Source organism: Terrapene carolina, unplaced genomic scaffold (assembly GCF_002925995.2).
Source record: "Terrapene carolina triunguis isolate 2854851 unplaced genomic scaffold, T_m_triunguis-2.0 Scaffold66, whole genome shotgun sequence".
Classification (NCBI taxonomy): domain Eukaryota; kingdom Metazoa; phylum Chordata; order Testudines; family Emydidae; genus Terrapene; species Terrapene triunguis.
The window spans coordinates 1,657,351-1,663,350 of record NW_020664417.1 but is presented as its reverse complement, the minus strand read 5'-3'; the positions used below and the strand labels follow the sequence as shown (position 1 = coordinate 1,663,350).

Genomic DNA, 6,000 nt, shown 5'->3' with positions numbered 1-6,000 from the left:
AATTTCTACCTGATATAGTAATGGAGAGACTGATCACAACATCATATAGTGAGTTTAGAGATTGTACTATGTCATGCATAGTTAGCATACAGCTAACTGAAAATGGGGACTTATGGATAATATATCAAATTCACTTTAACAAACATCAGTTACTTACTGCAATGGTTACATGAGCTGTTAAGGATTGGTTTCAAAATATGTCCTTCCTCCCTCAAAACACAGTTAATTATCAAGACAGGCAGGGTGAAAGTCCTAAACCATGAACTCTGTGGTCAGATTTCCTAGACCGGTGGTTTTCAAAATTTTTCATTTACGGACCCTTAAAATTTTTCGAATGGAGGTGCGGACCCTTTGGAAATATTAGGCATAGTCTGCAGACTGTAGGGGTCCACATACCACAGGCTGGAAATCACTGTCCTAGACATGTTTGAAGAGTCTTTTGACCCTATTTTGTATGGCAAGCATTGTTATTTCTGTTTAGTATTTGTGCAATGGATACAAGCAAGAAATAGAAGTTTCTAAGACTTTCCCCAAAATGGAATGTGGAAACATCAAGATTTTTATTTAACTGTCTACCTGAAATGAAAAGAGATCAACCCATTGGTGGATCTAGAACTGATCCTGTGGTCCTGGTGTTGGTGGGCAACCAGTATTCACAGCTGGGACAGGACATTATTGCATTATTATCCTAGAATCCAGTAGATTTCAGTATAACATGGAGACTGCAACTGGCAAAGGAAACATTCCAAGTCTTATCAGTAAAGGAAGGGAGCAATATGCACTATTTATGGAAAATATTTTAAAATATGTAAATATGGATCTATGGCACTGAGACATTTTGGACAGATAGTGTGTGGATTACAGTGTTGGCATGGCTGGTTTTCATAAAGCCAATAAGGACAGTTTCCTTAGTGCCCAAGTAAAAAGCTTTCCATTGCACCTGTGTAACAATTTAAGCCTTAAGAACTGTTGTGTAAACCACCATTCTCCTTTACTTCATATTACCAAAGCTTCAGAAATTGTAACGGGTCCACTGGCTGGAAAAGACTGGACAATTTTCCAGATTAACCGTTTCACATTAATCAATCTTATTAGCTCAAATAAAATCACTGGGACAAGTCCCACAAGGCATTTCCAGAGTTATTTTAAATGCTGCTGTTGTTTGAGATTTGAGACTCAGCGAATTGTATTTGGCAACAACTTGAACTTTTGGCTGCACAAGCTGATCTTTATAGATGCCATCTCTTTCCTGTCAGGGAAAAAGCTCACATTGTCCTTGGATAGGTACATCCTTGAGAACATAGATGACATCTTTTTTGGGAAGGAGGGTATGAGGATATATGTCAAGGATGTGATGGTAAGAGAGAGAATTTATTAAAGAGTATAACCTTAATTGCCATGGCTTATAGGGTAATTACATTTTACTGCAAAAATTATAGTGCCAAGCAAAAATATAAATTGTGTTAGTGATTGTGAACTATGAACTATACATACAATGACTACCTCTAGCAGTAATGCCAAAGGCACAGCTCCTCAGCTGCATGTTTGTCTATTTAGGTCAGCTGAGGATCTGGCCCTTGCTTACCTAACTGTATCTAGAATTTAAGAAGCCATACGTCTTTACTTACTTTCTGTTTATGTACATAAAGTTAAGTTTCTGATTAATTGTAATGTTCAATATTCTGCATTCTTACTATAACCAGAATACATTAATCTATGCAATTTAAATCCTGTTGAAATAAATGTTGTTTTTCCCCCTCTGACTTCAATAAAAGCAAGATTGGAACTGTCCATATTAATGTGACATACATTTAATAAATTACATAAACTAAAAATGTCGAGCATAAATAGATAAACATTGTACTCAGGTTGATATTCATTCAATATAAAGATCGCATAGAGCCTAGAGGTAATATAATTGAAGCATGGCTATTAGGTTTAAAAAAAAAAAATCAGTGAAAATATAAGAACATTTGTTGTGCTGAGTTCTCATAAGCTAATGACAGCTTCACTTATGTAAAAAGATGTGCACATTTTACAGTAGTTTGCTAAAAATAACGATGAGGTAACATTTTCAATTTTATTTAGATTAAGATCATATATATGCCGCTTGAAATTCTCACATTAGTTAATTTTAACAAAATTAACATTACTCAGGAACCAGTCCTTCAGCCTTTACCCATGTAAGTAATCCTTACTCAAACAATAAATAATGGGACTTTTCAAGGATTAATCATGTGACAATGGGACTTCTTACATGGGTAAGAATTACTTGTGAAAAATATCAACTTCATCCTTCTTTGTTAATTTGTTTTCTGACAACCATTTTATTAACACAGCTGGTTATTTGTGCAGTGCTCAACAGTGGGCAGATTCCTTCCTAGGTGATCAGTTTATTCCCCAAAACTTAATATGAATCAAATCATGTGACTAGGGACAGGAAGAAGTGTGAGTTGGAAAAGATCAGAGAGGCACAGTTATTTTTCCACCTTGAGAAGTAGACTCAGTCCTTGTGTTAGCATGCGTCAGGTACATTTTTCAAGTCCTGGCTATTAAGAAAATCTCTTCAGAAAGGCCTTGTCCTATCTGTCTTTCCTCTTTTTGGTCCTTTGGAGATAACTGCCAAAAACATTGATAGTTATTTTTAAGATTATAAAGCAGGTCAAACACTGACTATTTCAACAGAACCAATTCCCGTGAGTAGAAGTGTCAGCTTTTGAAGAATTTTATAAAGTATTTTCAGCAAATCAGTTTTCCTTCTGCCAGACAAAAATAAGAAGCCTGCTGATACTGAGTACCTCATTGCTGCATGTGGTTTTGGGGACCAAGGACCTTATCTTGAATGGGCAGGACCCTGCACCATTTCAGAGCCTCTTTGACTCTATTAAGGCTGCATGCAAGGGTAAGGTCCAACTTGCAGTCTTGGGGCCTTAGAACGTGACATGTCCTAGCAGAACCTCTTGTCATGAGCCACGTGCAGGTATAGCTTGTTAGGTTTGGACATTTGGGGTGAAATTTTCCACTGAAGTCAATGGCAAAACTCCAGTAGGAGTCCAGGATGTCAACCTTCATATTCAGTAAAGATATTCTTTGCATTGGATGTCTCCTCAAACAGTATTATTTTAAAGTAGTGTTGTTGCTATACCACATAGAGATATGTACAGCAAAAATCTAATATTTGAACTACGAAAATGAATTTAATGATGTGAACAAAACAATATTAAAGGCTCTCTGTATCAATACTTTTACTATCTGTTTGTTTTGTGAACCCGAGTTCCTCTAATTAGCCTTCCATGTTTGTGTGCATGTTTGGCCTTATCTGCATTGTGCACTAGCACTGGTTACACTATAGCACCGATGGCCAGGTTGTTTAAACGCTGAACTCGCTAGGGCTCCCAGACTGATGATCTAGTCCTAAAAACTCAATTTATACATAAGCTTTGCATTCGTATGAGCTGCAAAAATTACAGATAACAGACTAAATGTTCAAGAATAGGAGCCTAAAATTAGGAGCCTAAGTCTATATTCAAGCATCTAAAGACAGGATTATCCAAAATGCTTACGTGATTTAGGAGCACACATTGACTTCAATAGGACTTGTGCTACTAAATAATTTAGGTACTTTTTAAAATGTCATTTTTAGCTGCTTAAATATGGATTTAGGTGCCTAGCTTAAGGCTCCGGCTTTTGAAAATCGTGGCCCTTTTCTTCAAACCTGTATGACTCATGCCCTAATATCTTGACTGTGCTGTAGTTTCTCATTACTAGTTACTAGATGCATATGTTCATCAGAGAGAGCCACTCGAGAATGGAAAAATCATGAAAGGGACTCTTTGGGTTTCCATAGATCTCTTGTTAAAAATCTGCCACCATGCTGAAGAGAAGTTTGGGATGTTTTTCTTGCCTGTGATGTAATTGACCCTACTCTGTGGACTGTTAAATTATCCTGGAGATTATAAATATACACAGAGAGAAAAATATTCTCCCCCTCCCATCCAAAAAAGCAGTTTTGTTGCCTTTATAGTGGACCAGATTGTGCCAGATGGTAGAAACTTTAAAAAACATTGCTGGAGGAGAAAAGTCCCAGATCCTCCTAAAAGGTCTTTTCCTTTCCTTTAAGTTACATATGTTGAATGCTCTGCCATATTGTCAGTTTTTTCAGCATGTTTTTCAGCAAAATCACTCTCAGTAGAAAGAGCAGCTTCATATGTTTGTTTGCCCAGTAATATTGCCTCCTTTCTTGGTTCTCCTCTCCTCTACAAGTACATGCATCGGATTACATTGGTTTGTAACAAGCTAAGGAGGAAAACATTTGTTAAAACACTAGCAGCATATCACTGTAGTGATCTTTCCCTACTCCCACGTGTGGAGCTAGAAGTTTAGTTCCAGAGCCTTCTGTGGTGAATATTTTCCAAGATGGTTTGCTAGCTTTCCTGGTGTATTCAGCTGCCAAAATACTATGTTAGTTTTCCAAAATGAAAACAACCAGTAGTTGGTTGAAGAAGTTCCTTCTTTTTGTTCAAGGGCAATCAGATTGCTTGATTGGAGATTTTTTTTTTTTTAACCGTGTTGTTGTTGAATCCTATAAGGTTCTCTGCACCTGTTCAGCAGCTAGCTAAGCAGCCTCCTGTGGAAGGAGTTCCATAGGATGCCCTTTAAAATCTCACCCTTTGGAGCCAGGTAGTGAGAAATAGATAGTGCTATAATAAAGAAGTTGGTAATATTGGTCTATGTAGAGAAATAGAGAAGTCATAACAGATAGCCTTATAAAGAGGCTAACACATTTTATTAACACATAGACATTAAAAAAACCAGGATGGAATCTGACAAGATATGTGAAATTACTTTTTGTCATTTTAATTAATTTGCACCCATGTCTGGTAGATAATTTCATGCCACAAATAATTGATCAGGGACTGAAGTAGAAATGAACAATTCAGGCTGTGGTTTAAAGGGAATTAATTCTTAATTAAGTTGGCTTACTTTGGATTTTCATCTTTAGGGAAAATCAGCTGCTAAGCATTTGAGATATCTTCACTTAATTTAATATTAGGAAAAGCTTTCATGAGAGATTTAAGGCACTTTGCACATTAAGTAGATCAGGATGAAGTACCTGAATCAAAGGTCAGGAACAGAATTCATGTTGACATTTAGGGGTGTAGTATATTACACTTTTCAATATTACAGAATCACCACTGGATTGGGTCGATCTCAATTTATGCCAAGGAGTGAGGTAGAGCTGGGAAGTCCAGAAGTCTGTGTTTGTAAAGGAAGACATGAATTAGTCCAAAAGAGATTTTTGTGTGTGAAGAACTGCTCTTTGGTGTTTTCTTTAGATATTTCTATTAAGAATTTCCAGAAAGTGTAAATAAATTTTCATCTTTCAAATACAATATGCAGCTATCTATTTTTTTTTTTTACTGGCACTTTAGACATTGCTCAGATAAGTTTTACTTCCTTAAATTCTGTATTCAGCCTTATACTTATTCACTGTCACTTGTTAACAAATGGATTTTTGTGCCAATTTTCAGACATACTTTACAACAGAGTGGCATCCCTTTGGCCAGATCGGAGTCTTGCAGGTTGTTTCTGTTAGGGAAGTTAATGATGGAGTTGGGTATCTCTGATGCAATCCTTTTATTTACAAAAAATGTACAAGACGCTGTTTCCCTGAACACAAGAGGAATCAAACAGCAGGAGACAGTTTCTTTGCTCCAAGCTCCAAGCCATTTTTAGGCAGCACTCAGCCCTAAAAGTTCTGTTTCTAGGCTTTTCTCTGGGCCCTGCTCCCAGGGCTGGCGCTTCCAGGATTTGGGGGGGTGGCATTTTGCTGCCCTTGGCGGCAATTCGGCGGCGGGGGGTCCTTCCGCGCTCCGGGTCTTCGGCGGCAATTCTGTGGTGGGTCCTTCACTCGCTCCGGGATCTGCCGCTGAAGTGCCCCGAAGACCAGGAGCGCAGAAGGACCCCTGACTAGGCCGCCAAAAACCCTGGCGCCGCTCC

General features: G+C 37.8%; 1 pseudogene; it reads left to right on the top strand.

Annotated features, from left to right (window-relative positions):
- Positions 1 to 259: 259 nt before the first annotated feature.
- LOC112101782 overlaps positions 260 to 6,000 on the top strand; it is a 50,987-nt pseudogene continuing 45,246 nt past the window's right edge.